Source organism: Pimephales promelas, chromosome 16 (genome assembly GCF_988280905.1).
Source record: "Pimephales promelas chromosome 16, fPimPro1.hap1.1, whole genome shotgun sequence".
In the NCBI taxonomy this organism is placed as follows: Eukaryota; Metazoa; Chordata; class Actinopteri; order Cypriniformes; family Leuciscidae; genus Pimephales; species Pimephales promelas.
In genome coordinates this window covers 24,115,208-24,134,697 of record NC_142784.1, presented here as the reverse complement: position 1 = coordinate 24,134,697, position 19,490 = coordinate 24,115,208, and the positions used below count along the sequence as shown (strand labels likewise).

The 19,490-nt window shown below is 37.9% G+C and overlaps 1 long non-coding RNA gene across 3 annotated transcripts in view; it reads left to right on the top strand.

Annotated features, from left to right (window-relative positions):
* The first annotated feature begins 9,639 nt into the window (after positions 1-9,639).
* Positions 9,640-19,490, top strand: part of LOC148973357 (uncharacterized) — a 115,093-nt gene continuing 105,242 nt past the window's right edge. For all 3 annotated transcript variants that reach the window (XR_016146885.1, XR_016146883.1, XR_016146882.1), the window contains exons 1-2: positions 9,640-9,925; positions 17,856-17,916. This is a non-coding gene — a long non-coding RNA (uncharacterized LOC148973357). The remainder of the gene's footprint in view (positions 9,926-17,855; positions 17,917-19,490) is intronic.

The following is a 19,490-nucleotide window of genomic DNA, read 5'->3' as shown; positions in this document are numbered from 1 at the left end:
AGTGTGTAGATGGCTACGGGTCGTCCAATCTGGTTCCGTTCCGATAGATAACTTTTGGAAATAACAATCGCGGTCCTGGACACTGAGTGACCTTACACATTAAGATAAAATCGGATTTTCTCCAGTCATTGTTAAAAAACAAGCTAATATAACAATACTTGCTAGCGTTACGCAGCCAGAGGGATCGTTCTGCCTAAGCTCCGCCCACAAAAAACGTCACCATGTTTACCAACTGAAAATGGGTCTAGCAGCTGGGTGCATTATGGGTAATTGTTTATTGAGAGTTGATTTACGTGTCATTGCAGTAAGATCTTTAAGTTTTTTGTGATAGTAAAGTTATGTGTGTTAATGTTCAAGTTAGATCAGATGTTCTTGGTTCATTTACTGCCTATAATGTAAAAATGTGTCTCTCACCGTCATGGAGAGAGATGTAAGGCAATACGGCGTTGCCTGAGTAGTCACAGAGCCTGTAGACGAGTAAAATCAGTGTTACTGCTTCTTGTTATTATAGATAGTTTACTAATTCGCCACCTGTCTAAACACTCTGGGTCGTGCGGTGTATGGGACATGAGTGTTTTGATCTCAGGCTCCGAAAATATACATTAGCAGGCTCAATAGAAATATTTTAGAGGTCAGTAGTTGTGCAAGTAGTCCATTCACATCATAGTTGTTCAGTGATAGTCAGATATAACCTTACCATATTCTAAGGGATAACTCATTCTGTAAAATTCCTCGACTAATAATATTAATATGATAGCCTACGTGAAAAAAGGCAATATATTGTTTGAGTGTTTGGAGATTGTTCAAATTTGAACAGCTAACTTTTGGTTGTTATTATTGGGGACTTGTTTTTTTTTCCGAGAGAATGATCAGAAGATTACATAGCTACAAGGGACTTTGGAATGATAACATGTAACTTTAGATCCCTAAACGAATTTGGATTAAGTCGTTTGAATCGACGCAAATGGTTGGGGATCCACGAAAGTACAATCAACACCCTCATAACCTGCTTAAAAACAAACACAAACAGCAATATGTTCCTAGAAATGGCTTTATTTGAATGTTTAGGGCAATTTTCGAAAGAACCGATTCGCGGAAATGATTCGAAAAACTGACGCCTTTATTATACCTCAGCCGCGCGTGGGAGACAGCTCCTCAACTCTATCATAGGAAGTGCAACAACCCCTCCATCCCAACTGATGAAAAGAAAAATACTGCAGAGAGATATCGTCATTAAAGAGCGCCAGAACAGGTACGAGGAGTAGTAATTCATTTGCTTTCGGCCATTACTCAAAGTTAATTATATATAATTGTTTTATTAAATTACGTCCAGTGCCAAATTTGGGCTAGGATCCATTAAGGAAATCGGCTCTTTGTTAGAGAGCTTCCATTATCTCGTTGATCTGGAGATTAAGTTTTGAGAAGCAGGCAAGTGTCTCACGCCTTTGTAAGGTGTTTGCTGTGACCTGTCAGTTGGTTTCCCGCCTTTGCAGGTGACGTGTTATGGCGCGAAACAAGTTTATTACAAATTATTTCTGTCGAGTTCGCGCCTTTATCAAGTAACTTACATTACCATAAGTGTTGCCAATTAACCCTTCCCTTTTTACAGTCAGTTTTCCCGAGTCAGTTAACAGAAGAGGATGGTTACAAAAAAAACTGAGTATATTAATAATAACAAATTATCAAATATCCAAGTATATAATAAAGTTGTATAACAAGTATATAAACTATAACAGTTTGATTTATTATTATTATTTAGTTTTAGCTTCCGATTGAATTATTAAGGCCCTTAATTGCCACCATGAAAAACGCCCTTGGTCAGGTTTCTAAAGGACAACAATAATGTTCTGGTTTAACCTCAGGTATATTGTGATATGGCTTCTTCCCTTGACCTGTGATTTGTGGGCTAATCTGATCTATTAGACATATTTGTTCTCTTCGATAAATATGCCCTAGTAGCAGCATCCTGAAATTAGATTGAACAAATGCAGCATTGATGCATTTGTTCAATTACAGAGAGCTGGTCAGTTCATGGTAGGGAGTGGTTTCAATAGCAAACTCCAGCCATAGAAGTATCTTACATCTGTTACGTTAGATGAGTGCAATTTTAAGCAAATACCTTTCAGTTTAGATCTTAGTAGCTGAATTAACATGAATGAGTCTCTGATTAGCGTTTTTAGATTTAGTTATTTTTCAAATACTTAAAACATACTTACCACATAGTGATGAACCTGAAGCAGTCGACTCCATCTCTGTTAATGTCCTTTAATTACACAAGCTGTAAAGCAGCTTTTTCCCCCCCTCTTCCTTTTTGTTTGGCACCTGCGCTCTTTCAGATATGGACCGTTTGGACCTTCCCCTGATTAATGGACGTGATTGGCAATAGAGGAGACTGACAAACGATTGCAGGGGTTTCATTCCTCTAAAAATCCAAGTCATTATTGGAGAGCAGTGCAATCTAATAATGCTCTCAGTGTTCTTTTCAAGCTTTTAAACTAATTCGTGATTGATCACTAATTATCGGTGACGGAGCCTCTTGAGACAGCACTTTCCAGCCCTGAACGTTTGTTCTATCTTAAAACTGTTTGAAAGGAGCTATAACTTCCAAATGGTTGACTCTGCTCCCTCGTGGAGAGTCAATAGACCGCCTTGAGACGTTTGAGTGAACATCGATGTTCTTTGCCAATAGGCAGTATTGCTTCTCGACAGAATAAAACACCTGAAACTGGCCGTCTGGTTTTGATGGGACCGTAGTTGGCAATCAGCAGTGTTACTGCTCTTATTGAACTCTTTATTGGGTATTTGTATAGTGCTCCCCACACGCACTTTAACAGCCATAAGTCAGTTGACAAATCCACATTCTGTAATTGCGTGACCATTGATTTCAGTTCCAGTCAAAAAGAGAGAAAAAAAGAGAAGTGCCTTCTTAAAGACAAGACATATATTAGTGTAATGCCGATGGCAAAGGCACGTAGCCTATATGTGGAGTGAAAAGCACACACACACACACACAGGGTGTAAAGACACTGAGCCCATGGCTCTCCAACAGACCGGAATAACGTTTGCTTTTCAGTGTTGATAATATAGTCTTTGCTTGTTCACTTTGCTTGCAGAATGTGGAAATGAAGAGGTCTGAATCTTTCAGTGAAACTTCTGTTTCTACAAATTATGGATGATGATGATTCACATTTATGCAGTCATCGCCAGACCATTTCAGGTAAGATGTCAGTTTTCTTACTTTGTTCATATATATATATATAATGGATATTTTTCAGTTAAGGTACAGGATACTTTTGAGCAAAATAAAGGAACAAATTGAATTTAAATGACTAAAGAAAAAATGTATTTCTGTTGCATTCACTCATAATATATGGTCCTTCAAGAATAATCTTTGTGTTTAAATTTTGGATATTTAAAAAAAACTTTTAAAATATGTCTAAATGCCATAAGGATTTAAACAAACGGCAAACACTAATCCAACTGAAAAGAAGTCCTCAGGAACTTCCATTTATTTCCAAAAGGAGGCAATAGAGCTTCATATTGTGTGATGTAAGCTGCCGGTCCATTGCTTCATGCAGCAACAGTGTAAGACCTGTGCTCTGAGTTTTTATACTTTATGCTGGTTGTTAAGCTCTTTTATTTCAAGGTCTGCTCACAAAGGTCCATTGTGGTGTGGTGTGTCCATTGAAAGAATTTGCTATTTTATAGTTTACACGGATGACTTGGAATAAATAAATAAAAAACAATATTTTGTCATTTAAAATAAGTTTTCATAGCAAAGGGGGTCAAATACTACGGAAGTCACCTGTGAGAGAAAAAAAATCCTCTTTTTTTTACAATCCGACCGCTCAGTTTATACAGTAAACCGTACAACTGTTAAACAACTGTTCCCTTGGTTTAACAAATCGTGCCCAATCTATACCCAACAAATTCATAAACCATGCATTATAGTCTATACTCTATAAACACTTTTAGTGTTTGTGTTCTTCAAACCATCTTGGGTATTTTCATAAGAATGCTGTATATCTATAATGCAACGCTAATGATAGAGTTAAACATAGCCTGTATCATTTTAATAAAATTATATATATTTTCTGTCTCATTATGTGATAAGAAGCAACATGAATTTGGAGCAAAACATATTAATCTTATAAATTGTCATGTTTGACACTATGCTAAACAAATATACCAGCTCTCCCTGTTGCCAAGGGCGATTGTTTTATTGGTAATTTTGAAAAGTAAGTCCACTTAAGATACTTTTCATGTTTTTTTTTTTTTTAAGAAGGGCAAAAGGTAAGTGAGAGGTCGGATAAAGAAATTATGGAACCAAGTTTGCTCATTTAGTTTAACTGCACAGGCAAGGCAAGCTAAAGCATTGAGCTCAACTGTGTACATGCATTTTAGACACTTACATTGTTCTGTTATTCTGTTGTTCTGACATCTGACACTGTTACATTGTCGTTTAATCGAGTTTTCATTGAACTTCAACTGCTCATTGCTCTGCTAATATGGTATGACCAATTTCAATTTAAAATCAGAATATGAGGATAGCTCACTTCACTATACTGAAACATTAGCTATGGATTGAATGTCAAAGACGTTTGAATGCCCCGCCCCCCAGCTGAATTGGAAGTTTTGATTGGTTTTGCACCCGAGTCAGACCTATCTGTGATTGGCAGAAGTGCGTCAGACCTATCTGGGATTGCCCGAAGCGCTTCAGACCTGCCTGTGATTGGCTGAAGCGCTTCAGACCTGCCTGTGATTGGCTGAAGCGCTTCAGACTTGTCTGTGATTGGCTGAAGCGCTTCAGACTTGTCTTTCATGGCGCAAGGGCAGGGCTTCATCACAGTCGTTTGAAAAGTGTCTGTCAAATGCCAGCTTGCCCTGTTGCTTCGTCGGCACAAAGCAAAGCAAAGTTGAATACTTTATTTTTATTCTACTCAAGCAGTAGCAGTAAAAGTACCACAATTTAATTATACTCAAGAAAGTAGAAAGAATTGAAAAATCTACTCGAGTACTGTGAGGAAACGTATTTGTAATTAGTTATTTTCCACCTCTGATTGTTTTAAATGAGCTGCATTGTTTCATTGTATTTTTTGTGGCAGAAAGATTTTTGATTCTCAAAAACATAAAGTGTGATACAAATCATTTGTTTGTAGAACAGATGACCTGCACCCACCCCTGCGGCTTTTGAGGTTAGTAGCTTTAATAATGCACACAACTAGGCTTATGGTCTGATTTACTTAACATGATAAATGAAAATAGTCCTTGCACTATTTGTTGAGATTTCGTTTTTTTTTTAAATGTGCCCTTCCCTTTTTTTTCTTCTTTTTTTTTTTTTTGCAGAGGGAACACGGATAACCATATGCTATTCAGAATAAATGGGGCAGGCAGCAGCTGCCTTTAAAACTCCGATTTAAACCACACATTCTTTGTTTTCACTTTGTAAAGTCATAGGGTCAGTGTGGTGGCTTGCCGGTCAATGCTGCTGTGTTATGGTAAGCCGTGACCTGAGAAAGGCAGTAAATGTACCGCCTTTGTTCTTGATGTTGTTCTTATGTACGGACAATGTGAGCTGTTTGTCTGGCTAAAAGTGGTCATTAAAACTGACAAATAGGACCACAGCTAAGAGCCACTGCGGCTGAACCCACGCTAGGGTCTCTTAATCCTTAATTGGCATTATTTTGCCTTTGAAGGGTCATAGGCTTAAACCTTTTATTGTGTCCACCATAATGACAATGTTCCTCCCCCACTTCTGAACCTCTCTGTTTTGTTCTTGCCCAGTTAGACAACCACCTTCACCTCAGCACGAGTGCTCTTTTTACCTCCTTTTTTCCCATAACCTTTGACCTTAAGGACTGATCTGCAATCATCTGGAGCAGTCCTCCCTTATTTTATTCTCTTCCTTGTCACTCTGACACCCGCCAAAACCAATCAGGCGATTTGTTTAGACAAAACATTGATGTTTTGTGTAAACTGTTTAAGTAGTATTAGCTCATTAATTTAATATAAAAATTAACTTGTGTTAAACTGTATTAATCATTAGGGATATTTTTTTCTGGAATCCTCTGAATTGCGAGGTATGTTATTGTGTTGTGAGATAAGCAGAGACACAGGAAAAGGGTAAAGCTCTGCATCAGGGGTTTTCAAACTTTTTGAAGGTTGTGACATATTATAACTTATAATAGTATAAAGACATGGTTAGAAATTAAATAATTGTCATTTATGTATTTATTATTATCTGCAAGGTATAATTTGAAGGAAACAATATTTTTTAATTCAATTCAGATTTACTTGTTACAGCCCTTTTTGCATTGCCAAATGTTGTTTTTTTTGCCAGAGGCCCCCATGTTGCAAACATTTTGAAAACCCCTTTACTAGATACAATGAATAGAAACCATTTGAGGTAAGATGTTAACTTGGCATTTGTTCGGTGCCTACAGGGATATGGTATGATGGACAGGTATTAAGACGGAAGGGAAATACAGAGGACGGGGTAGGGTTCTCATTGTAGTGTGGCAATCAGGAAAACTAAAAAAAAAAAAAGTGAGTGAGTGAGGGGAGAGAAAGTGAGAGTGTGTGAAAGACGAGAGAGCTAGAGGGAGGCTGAGAGAATGTCTCAAAGGACTAATGTCCTCATTGTACAACCTGGTTTGAATGCAGACAGATTCTCTGAGAAATTAGGGCAGGAGAGAGAATCGCCAGAGCGCGGCTGGAACACCCTGCACTGTGAAACTCACCGTCAGAAAATGTAATTCCTGGTGTGAAAAATCAATTCGTTACTTAACTTTTATTAGATAAAAATTAGAGTTTAGCAGTAATTAGCAGATTAACTTCAATCAATCTTTTTTTTTTTTTTTTGATGAATTAAAAAGCAGAAACCCATTTGATTTCTATTTCTATTCTCTGAATAGAAGCTTGTTCCAGCGGAATCACGTTTTCTAGAATGAATCTGTTTGCTCTTCAGTCTTATCAGCTCAGTGTGTGTGTTGTGAGAGCTGGAGAATATGAGCAGTGATTCCATGGGTCGTGTGTGTTTTTGTCTGCGATAGATAGAGCGGAATGTGATAAGTATGCATGTATGTGTGAAAACAGCAGTGGTTTGTTTTGCTACACTTGGTGAACAAAAGTCTCATCATGCTGATCAGTGAAATAGCAAATAGATCTGCATGTAGGCTGAGAGACAAGGCGCTTATCAGAGTTGTCCAGACAGAGGCACACAGAAGCATGGAAACAGACGTGCACACACTGAAAAACACCATGGAAGGCGTATCTCATTCTTCCCTTGGGTGGATATGCATATGAAACAGCATACTGTAAATGATAACAGTACTGGTGGATGAGATGGCGAACAGTTATCCATAACACATTTTATGACTATTTGGCAAATTAATTGCTCAAGTTGGCTGCTTTTAGTTCGCTTTCTTGTTCATATTTAGTCTTCTAGTTGTATAGTTTGTGTTTTAGTGTTTTTATTGTAACTAATACATAGTCATTTTCAACTGTGTGGTTAGAGTCGGTCATTTACGCAAAATGTAATCTCTGTCAGGGTGATGCGTTTAAATTCATTTTTAGATAATGACATTATACTACTTGACGCATAAATAAATACAGAGACCTAAAATGTTGAAATTTCTTTATTAGCATGTGTATAAAAAAGCAGCATGTTACAAGAAAAATGTTTAATGAAACAGTTATAAATTGGGGTGTAACGATACACGTAATTATATTGAACCGTTCGGTACGGTTTTCGGTATGCATTTATGAACCGAACGGTTCGTTGGACAATTTTTCCTGCTGACCAGAATTTGGTTATTTCAAATGTAGGCGCGTTGCGCATGGCAAGCGCACTCATAATGTAAGAGACGCTGGCGTGACTACAACATTGCCCAACATCAACTGGCAAATGTAATTGTGTGGTTGATCCGTTTGTCCATTTGGACCTATTTTTTACAGTCTATGGTTTGGACCAATGGAGCGCGAGCTGATCTTAATCAAGCAGTATTGTTACTACACAGCCAAATCCAGTAAAGAAAACATTTGAGTTCGCAACTTAAGTAATAACATCGCTGCGAGATCTAGTGAGAAACATTCACATTTCTCCGTTATTAACAGATCAAACTGCGCTGACGTGGAAACCAGGAAGAAACATTGTCCCATGAATGAACTATCCTGTGTCCAGATCAACAACATTCACCATGGATTTACTGTACAACAACTGTAAGTTTGGCAGGAATAGTAGGCTATAATGCTTTCAAGTAACATCACGTCGGGTTTATTTTGACATTATGAATACAATTGCTGCCCTCAAATGTTAATCTAAACTACTGTAAAATAAACCTTTGTTTATAACTACTACAATATTACATTTTATTTTGTCCAAGGAGCTGTTTTGTTTTATATGCTCCTAAGAAAAGTCAAGTATAGCTCCATCATTGCTCAAAGTTAAAAAAATAATTCATACTTTATGATGTTAGTTTTAATAAAATAAAAAATAAAAATCAAGGAAATTTCTCTGCCATTTCTTTCTTTTTGCTGTATCGGAAACATACCGAACCGTGACACAAGTGTATAGTATTGAACCGAACCGTGAATTTTGTGAACCGTTACATCCCTATTTATAAACTGTTAATAGTGTCCATTATACTAAACATTTAGAATTCTGTGTTTGACCAATCAGAATCAAGTATATTTAATATTATCGTAAAATATGATGTTATTGTTGTACTCGATAGGATAATAGTTAAGTATAATTAAAGCATATATACACATTACCATTCAAAAGTTTGTGGTCAGTAAGTTTTCTTTTAAAGAAATTGAACATTTAAATTCAGAAACTGGATTAAATTGATTAAAAGTGACAAAAACAACATTAATGATAATAAGAAGAAATGTTTCTTGAGCAGCAAATCAGCATAGGATGATTGGATCAAGTGGCACTAAAGAATGGAGTAATAAATCACTGGAATAAATTACAGTTTAAAATAATCAAAAATCAGATAAATAATAACAATATTCAAATTTAAAATAAATGTTTTGAATTTAATAAGTAAATGCAGCATCGGAGGATGAGAGGCTTCCTTCAAGAACTTCTCGAAAAAAATCTTACTGGTCCCAAACATTTGAATGGTATTGAGACCTGTTTAAGTGTGAATGGAGGTCATGGGGTTGACTAAGGAAGGCATGTCACCTGTGATATGTGAGAACTTGTGAGCAGTAACATAAGAGGGTATTTCCCAACTTACTTAACCAGTTGAAAAGCTTTACCTCAGGTGTCTTTTTACCTCACACATTCCTATTCTTAGTAGAAAATGCTCTTTGTTGGGAAAGCCAGTCATTTTGGGCATCCTTCTATGACAGATGAAGGGTCAGGGGGTTGTTAGGTGCCAGTTCTCCCAGCACTGGGAACTGGGACCCTCTCGTTTGTAATACAGACCTCTGCCATTTAGCCACCTGCCTCCAATAAAGAAAAAGCAAGCGGCCGGTAAAATTCAGCGTTTGCCTCGGGCAGCTGGACGTGTTATTGATCCAGTGGGGGAGGCTCTCTCTTGCTCCTCCACTCCTGATGGAGGCCGGACTTTGGTCTGAGCCGCATTCCTGGGTTCTGTTCAGCTCGGAGGCAGATGGGAGGGGAGGATGTGGATGGGAGGAGGGACTGGAAATCACTTGTCATGTGCCTATAAAAGTGTGCCTTTCGTTTCAGAGCATGCTCACTGAGTCACGCTCGGCTCCCACAAAATCCAGCCCCCAAATTTGAACTGGAGGGAGGGCAAGTTACGCCGCTGACTCTTGTTATACTCATCTGTGTCTGTTTGGCTTCCACCCTGCATGGTTCCTTCTGCACCTATGGCTTTACGATTGAAAAGGTGAACGTGGATTACACCGGAAAAGATGGAGCGCATTGAAAGGAAGACTTATGAGATGGGTGTGTGCACTTTTTCTTAATTCATTTTTTTTCTAACCCTGTACATTTTCTCTTTTAAGCAAGGAAAACTTTATCAGAAAGATAAGATAAGATATGCAGTTTTTTTTTTTAAGAAATAATGAGGTCAAAGAAACTTTGAAGTTAGTTAGAAGTGTTGTTAAGCTCAAATGGAAAGCTACTAGTGAAGTATGTGTATGTTTACATGCTGGCAAAAAGGCGTCAGGAGGCTTATACTTGTGTTTTGATTGGAAAGACACATGGACACATTCTGAGAACTGCTACATTGACACAGGGCTCAGAGTTTTACATGACCGCTCGAAGTATCTCATCACCATTTCATGTGTGGCTGCTCTGATCCAGGGTGACTGTCTGTCTGGGATGTGACGGCAGGAGGGAAGGGATTGGTCTCAACTGCTGCCACGTGGGTACCATGAAAAAAGGCGAAACACATGGTTGTTTTTCTGAATTCTTCCTGAAACTCCTAGAGTTTCTGTAGTCATGTGTTTTTCAAAAAGTCTCCGATTTTTGCTGTTGTTGTGATTTCTTAGCACTGACATATACGTGACCTGCTCCATCTGAAGTAATACAGCAATGCAGCAATACTAAAAGCAGTAACGTATCACACTCATAAAAGCTAAAATTACTAGTTGTTACCTTGATGTACAAAAATATTTAATGTAACCATTTCACTCTATGTAGGATAATCGATGTATTTTTGGTTACACTTTACAATGTTTCATTAGGCTATTTTTAACATGAATGAAGAATAAACAATACTTCTATACCATTTATTAATCTTAATCAATGTTCATTTCAGCATTATTAAAATCAAAAGTTAACATTAGATAACACTGTGAATTAACATGAACAAACAATGAACAACTTATTTTTAACTAACATTAGCAAAGATTAATAAATACTGTAACAAATGTAGTTTGTAATGTACAGTAGTTAATACATTAACTATAAGGGAAAGTAAAGTAAAGTGTTACCGTATCATCTATGCTGAAACCACCAGTATATGTTATTTTAATGTGTCAGACCAGGAAGTTGATTCAAGGCCTCTGGCCTAGAACTTTTAAATTAGTACACTAGTTTGTGTCATTTGTCTTGTGAAACAGAAGTTCCTCGGAAGTGTCAAACTTATTAAGTTCTATGTATTTACAATTACATAGCTAACATGTAGTCATATTAGTAATGGCATTATTAAAACTATTTCAGACCAGATTTTTGAGCACACATGGTTTAAATTCTAACATTATATTTGGTATTATTTGTTCCATTTATTATTTATGCTCTTGTTACAACTTTTAATTTTGTTGTTTAATCTCTGAAAAGAAAAGTTAAGTTGTTTGCCACCCTCTCTTATTTTAAAATCCAGGAGGGAACAGTGACAGTCGATGAAATCATTTAATCACTCAGCTGTTGTGCAGCTCTCTTCTCCAGCAGGAGATGTAAAGATGAACTGTGTTTTCTGACAGCCTGTTTGTTTTGTCATAAAGGCTCACCAGACATAACACTTTTCCCCCAGCTTTGATACTGGGAATTCACATCTGGGAAGTTCTGCTTGGCAACAAACAGCAGTATGAAAATCCCATAACCCACTAATATGGTTTATTTTCATTGCACCCTGTGTCATGTAAGTAACTTACTACATATGAAAAGTGTGTTTGCACTCTAAATCATTGACTCTTAGGTACTTGTTTTAGCACTTAAACTTAAGGAAGGAACTTAAGGAAACTTAAGGAAACTTGGTTAGTGGTCAGTTTTTATGTTTCCATTGAATAGAAGTATGTCTTCCGATGGAAATGTGCCCATGGTTTTCTTGCAAAGCGATTTTTTTTTTTCTACTCACCCCATTAAAATATATATTTGAAATTAATTTCTAGCTAAGTTCTTGTTTTTTTTTCCAGTTACATCTTCTCTCTAAGGTCAAATCCTCTCTCTCTGAGAAAACCTTTAGGAGATTGCTGTCCATGCGCTCATTACATCGCCATTGGATTATTGCAACTCTCTCTACTATGGCATACCCAGACACTCTATTGCTCATCTCCAATTAGGCCAGAATGCTGCTGGAAAGTTCCTCAAAAGAAAACGTAAATTTGATCATGTTTCACCTATCTAAAAATCATTGCATTGGCTCTCTGTTTTAGAATTGAGTTTAAAGTTCTTATCTTTGTTTTTAAATTCGTGAATAATCTGGCACCGAGCTATTTGTCTGAGCTACACTGTCCACACAATCCTACACGAAACCTGAGGTCTGGTGATTTGTCTGTCCTCAGATCACGGTTAAAGAATAGAGGGTACAGAGCATTTGCGATTGCCCTTCCGGTTTATATCAGAGCTCAATCTCTAACTGTTTTTAAATCCTCTCTTAAAACCCTTTTTTTCCTTTAGCTTTTAATTAATTGTCATATTTTGTAATGAATGTGTGGTTTGTCCTTGTAATTTATCTTGTCTATTGTTCAGCACTTTGGTCAGCACTGTTTGCTGTTTTTAAGTGTGCTATATAAATACAAATTTGAAACTTGAACTTGATTTAGTAAATTAATTTATTTGCTGAAGATCCTTGAAACGTTTATGACAATAGATGCAGACAGTTTTTCTTTGTCCTGAATGCTGAAGTCTAAATCTTCAATTCATAGAGCGTGGTAAATGGTAAATGGACTGTATTTATCTAGACCCATGGTCACCAAAGCGCTTTACATATTGCCTCACGTTCAGCCATTAATTCTCTTATTCATACACCGGCGGTGTCAGCCATACAAGACGCCATCCAGCTCGTCGGGAGCAGCTGGGGTTAGGTTTTTTTGCTCTTGGTCAGGTGGAACCGGGGATTGAACGTCCAACCTTGATCATTCAATGCCAACACGTTTTCCTATTGTGTTTAGGATCAGAACTGTCATGGTCAAAAATCATTTCTACATGCCTTGCTGTGTCCTTCAAGTTGCAAAAATAGAGCGACAAAGAAAAATGATCCTACTAAAATGAATTAAAACTTGTGAAGATTTTTCACACTTGTAGTTTGGTTCTTTTGGTCCAGACAAAAAATAAAGAAAATAATGCACAAGTTTTGTGACAGAGCTTAACGAACATCCAAAACTGCTTGTGTTCTGGACTAAATGCGCTCGTTTTATGTGCGTAGCCAACATATAATGGTATTTTGACAAGCCGAGAACTCGTGAAGAGTTTATAAAATGTGTAAAGGAATCAAAACAGTGTCAGGAATTCCTGATTTCTGCAGATCTTTGTTTGTGTGCGACGGAGAGGGTTGATATGAGACGGGACGTCTATTTTGGGGTGTTTTTGTTTCATTTACATCATTTAAAATTACGGAGTTATTTGGAAGTGAACCAAGACCCACCTTTTCAGGGGTCTTGGTTTGCTTGTTTGGTGCGCACCAGGGTTCGGAGAGCAGCGTTCACACTTAATTAATCAAATGAACACAATCATCAACTGACGGATTACATTTTTACATTTTTGTTTAGGGTAATTTATTGTTTGAGTTTTAAAGATAGTATTAAACAGTATATAGCATAGCATAACAGCTGTAGCTTTGTTGCAGGGCAACCTCAACCTGTTGTTATGAAGTCTTGGCTCTCTCTGCTTTGGGCCAAAGTACATTGAATGTGTCAGATCTTTTGTTTGGTCTGGCAGACACACGTCATTGCTCACGCAACGTTATCATACTGACATCAGCTGTGTGTTTTTCAGTAAAGGGTGAAAGAGTTCAGTTGTTAACACAACACTAAAAGCATACAGCAGAAGCCCACTGAGCCTTAAAGGAAAGTAGTCATTTTCCGACTTTTAAAATGTTCCTGAGTATTATATGAGGTGTTTCCTTTCCCACAATAGCAGGACACTGTGGTTACCCTTGGAAACAATATTATTTCTGAGCTATTTGTTTTCTCAGCTATATTACCTGTCCTTGTGATTGATTTTGAAGGCTGAGTGTGAAATGAGATCAGCTGATAAAAGCAGCATATGCTGTAGTGGAACCTGGAATTGTTCACAATTGAGTGTCTATAAGGTTTATGGGCAGCAACTGGCAGCAATTTTGGTGTTGATATTTGAATTTGGGTGTTGTTTTAAACATCTTATGTCTTTGCTGTAAGTTGTATTCACTTATGGCTAGTCTTGTGTAGCTAGACCTTCAGACTGATGGCAGAAGTTCTGGACCTTATCGCAGCTTTCACTAGCAAAAAACATGTAAAGCAAGCAACCAATCACAGTTCGTTTTGTTCCGCGTCATGTTTAGGGGAGTGAAAATCTAAAGGCCGATCAGAGATGTTTAACTTAGTCAGAAACTGCTCAGCACCACTCAAAACAGTCCAGTCCACTCAATAGAGTTCTGTACGAAAAAAATTGAGTTCTCACAAATCCTTTGATTATTACCAACAAAGTGTAAACACGATGTAAATAAATAGATAGATGTACTGTGAAATGTAGATCGCTTTTTTAATTTTAGCAGGAGGTGAGTTTGTCTTCACGGCAGGGATTTGGGGGGGTGGGCACTCACTAGTAGAAACATAAATTGGCGCCTATGTTGACCGTGAAATAACCATAGCAACAGATGAGACAAACCAAACTTATACTACATTGAGTCTTGAGACCCTATTTTAACGTTCTAAAACGCAAGTGTCATGAGCAAATCGCAAGTAACTTTGTGGGCGGATCTCGGCGCTGTTGCTATTTAACAGGCGCGATAAATTACTATTGCGCTCGACGCAAATCTAAAAGGGGTTTGGTCTGAAGTAACGAGAAACAAACGAATAAGAGCGTAATATCATATTCCCTTTAAGAGCATGATGAATGAGGTGCACTTGTTCCATGGCGCAGTACTATTATAACGGCACATTTACCAGGCGCGCTTCAGAATCGTTCACAGCCGAAGAGATCGATGTTCTTGTCAGGGCTGTAAAAGAAAGAGAAGTGACATTGGGGATGGGACAAACCCACCCAAATTAGCTTTGGTTAAACATGCATATAATAATTTGTGTAAATGTGTAAGCTTTATACCTCATCGTCATGGACTCAACAATGATTTCACTTATGTTTTAATATTTTTCCTTATCATTTGCAAAAAGTAAAATGCATCTGTGTAGAAACATCTACAGTGTATTTGTGGTGTTCACACTCTGTAACGTATTATGGCCAAGCAAGCACACTTAAAATAGCATCTGAATGTACGCGCAACGCTGTATTTTTCGGGAACTGCAAGTTCATTCCATATTTTTCCGGTGTGCGTCTGTGGAGGGAAGTCTGCTTTGCACAGGTGCAAAATACAAATGATACATGCATCAGTGTACAAAGTCAATTGCGCTTGGTGCAAGATAGGGCCCTTGGAGTGTAAATGCAAACTAATAGACCTAACCCTAATTTTGTAATTATTGTACATATTGCTATTATAACAGATTTACACAGTAAGTGCAATTTAAAGTATAATTAATTTGGTTGTTTGGGGTCTTTTTTATTCAGAATTAGATTAATCAAAAGTGACAGGTAAGACTTTTACATTTACGAAATATTTCTGTTTCAAATAAATGTTGTTCTTTTGAACTTTCTATCAATGAAAGAATGCTGAAAAATGTAAAGCACATCTATTTTGAACATTGATAATGCAAACATTTTCTTAATTTATTTAACGTATAAGAAAATGGACTGGAATATACCCAAATGAATCGGAACTGAATCAAGGAAAGCAAGTCCTGTTGGTCTTGTGACTGGATTGGACACTGTATTAGTCCAAACTTCCTAGCACTTATACTACAATTTAATTTCTTGTACAAGTACTATATGTATTTTTGATATCATTTTTGAAACTGATAATGCCAAGTTTCTGTTTTTCCATCTCCGTTTAATCATAAGCAGCAGTAAACACTGTCATAGAGTCCGCTGGGCTTTTGAAATGGAGTTTGTCATTAGTCAGGTTAACAGCTCCCGGGGTTCTCCTTTCTTTCTGTCTCGATCTCTCCTTCTCCACGGGGTGTTTGGAGTGCCAGACACTCACAGGTTGCCATTTTATGGGGCTCTGCAGAACCAGATTTATGGGAATGATAAAAGCGGTATAGAGCAATAATGACATAGGCAGCTGCTCTGAGCCTCGCTCCCGTCTTGTACTGCTGTGTCCCCAGTCCTCTGCAAACTCAGAGAGAAAGACAAATAAAAATATATAAATGATGTCCTGTGGAAGACATTAGACAATCTGATCCCCTTACATGTGTGGTGCTTATCTCGATTGCTGTCACAATGAAGAGCTTTGTGGCTATGTGTTTTGATCTAATGCTCCTGGCCTCTTGAAGTGTGGTAGTTTTTGGTCGTGTACAGAAGTAATCCATGCTTGTAAAAGCCTGTCTTAGTGTGTGATAACATCCATCATTCATCACTATAAAATAAGAGGGAACAAAAAGCTGATTGGACTTGGGCAGAGAGGAAGAGTGGGGTAGCAACCGCCACCATCATTAATGGCCTGACAGAAGTAGAGATTGATGCTGCTTTTTGTTGTGTAATGGTCCAGCAGACTACCAATGATAAAAACAGACCATAAATCTACAACTATCTGCTTGGTACAACAATTTTATGTGTGCTGTCTTGCATTTATTGGATTCATTCGGAACATATTCCATGACCCTTGGTAGTGGCTGAACGATATGGGTTTTTCAGAGGCCGATGCCATTGCTTATCTCTTAAAAGCAGGCTAAAATGACTGCAATTACTCACGCATTCACTAATCCTTATTTGTTTTTTTGAAACGCTATATCAGCAAGGAATTGACTGTAGCCAAGAATTCAGACAGCATGGTGGAAATCTTTCTTCGTGGTCAGGGTACCGGCAACGTATGAAAAAGTGCTTGTAGTATGCAAGAAAAAGTGCGGATACGCTACAGATTAAAATATAAAAGTGACTCGGTACTACATTGCTGTGCTTACTTTGCACACTGTGGGCGGTTAGAAAAATGGCTGCATGCATGCAAACATACGCATATACTATGTTGATGATGAGTATACTTTGCTCCTAATCCCATTTTTGGAAATTTTCACTATAAATGAAAAAGTGCGGTTTTAAATGGCCTTGTGTACCAGGTTTCTGGCTCAGGATGCTTTAAAGGAGAACTCCAGCGCAAAATGAACCTTTGGTCTAATAAAATATCGGTACCTAGTCAGCTGTTTTCTGAGATTTGTTTTCATGATAATCGAATGTAAAGAGTTATCTCTAAAAACTGTTTAGCGTATAACGCTAGTAATGGGGGCATTTACTAAGTACAAAGAAATCGCTAGTTTTGGAAAACAGTCACGACAAGTCAAACCACGAACATCGTGCTGAGTGAGCTGAACTGTATGAAGTTCAGCGAACTTCTGAACTGTATGAACGGCGTTCGGGGATCGACTTATCGAGACTATTTTCTAAGATGGCTCCTGTCTGTAAACACAAAGTGAACTGTCTATATCTTCTTATTAAACGGTCTGTACACTTACAAAGTTCTCAGTGCTTTGTTTTGCATGTATGGACCCTCATTATGTTACTGCGTTAGTGTGGGGCTATGTTGAGCCTTGTTAGTGGTATAAACTAGCGATTTCTTTTTACTTAGAAAATGCCCCCAGTACTAGCATTATACGCTGAACAGTATTTAGATATAAAACTCTTTACATTCGATTATCATGGAAACAAATCTCAGAGAACAATCGACTAGGTACTGATGTTTCATTAGACCAAAGGTTCATTTTGCGCCGGAGTTCTCCTTTAATAACAAGGATTTTTTTACAAGCATTTTTCTGGATATCTTTTGACCTGCATAATAAATCTTTGAAAGACATTTTACTCGAACACTTATCATGAATCAATTTGGGTGTCACAAGGGTCCACATCAATTTGTTCTGTGTGTATTTTCTCTTGTTCTGCTTTATTGACAGTGGTGTTTCTCTGTCCACAGCTGGAGAGGAGAAGAACAAGTATGGGGCCCTTTGTTTGCCATGCTGAGAGAGACGGATCAGGTCAGTGCAACTGTTGTCATTTCTTCCCCCCATTGTACATCCCCCAGCAACACACCAGCTAGACCCATCAGATCAACCCTGAAGAATGGGGTCAATCTTGGGTTTGTCGGCAGATTAGTTGCTCACCCAATAAATGATCTGAGGATGAAACCCTGGCCAAATAACAATTATAACCTACTTTCAAAACATTTTTGAGCTAGTTCCAGATGGGCACATTTACCTGCACAAACAGTGAGTGCACTAAGGTCGAGTTCAAGCATCAAAAGAACGTTTTAAATGGCGGAATTCCCTGTCGTACATTTTAAATCTGTAAACCTTGCAAAAAGAATTGCAAATAAAAAGCGTAATGCCCAAAGAACCAAGCATATTTGAAAAAGCGCAAAACAACATAATTTGTGCCTTTTTGTCAACAAGAAAAAAAAAGAAGAGTAGATTTTAACTTGGTGGTGGGCACACTTTTTGCCTCCTGTTCCGTCATTCTCTTATGTCTTCCCGTTCCTCTTTCCGTTCCATCATTTTGCCAGAGGATTCATATGCTAATAGGGTTCAGGAGATGAGGTGGTTCTCACGTTCAACTTGAAACTCAGGCTTTTGTGTGCCTAAAGCACAAGCTGCAGAACAGAAGCTAGAAGTGAAATTAAAATCTGCTGAATGCCCCAGCGGGACTGGGAGGGTAGTGAAGGGGAGGGCAGGGGCGGTACAGCAGCTGCTGATATTGGATAAATGTGAGATGCCCACTGTAGCGTTTCTTGCTGTCTTAGGGGACCGGCTAAACGAGGCATGGCTGTGTTTCTTTAATCTTACTGGCCTGTTCCTGGTCTACTGGTCAGTTCCTTTCTGAGGATGGTTATTAAGCAAATGGTACTGGACCCCAACTCATACCCGGCAGCATACTCTGCAATTTCATGGCATTGTTGAACTATTAATTCTGGAAGTTCCTCACACCACTTCTAATACAAGTCTGACTCTGTATTCACTCGTACTCTTTAGTTATGGGCCCACATGCCATTATTTAAAGTGGTACCATTTATAGGGGTAGTTAACCCATTTGTGTTTTTATTTATTTCACTCTATTGTCATTTCAAACTTGTGTGACATTCTTTTTCTATGGAACACAAAAAAAGATATTTTGAAGAATATCTCTTTTTTTGTCCATACAATGGGTTTAGTGTTGTTTTGTACCCCATTTTAAATGTATGTTCAGTACCTCTTCAATATCTTCTCTTAATGGTCCTCCAAAAAAAAAAGGTCATACACGATTGAAACGATTAGATTTTTCATTTTTTTGGTTGAACTATTCCTTTAATGGCGTTGGACCGGTTTGCAGTCGCTGTGTAAGAGAGGCCATTTTTTTCTTGAGTTACTCTCAAGAAGTGCAATCACTAGGGCAACCACAAATCTTCTGTGCTTGCTGATGCAGAATGCACACAATCAGGGCTTCAATGATTAATATAGCCTTTTTTCCCTTAAGCTCCAAAAGGTGGGACTTGCAAAAACATAGGACCAAGCTTAAAATAACAACTCAAGCCTGCAATTATGAGCAATTTTGAGAAAATGTGTGATAATTGTATAGT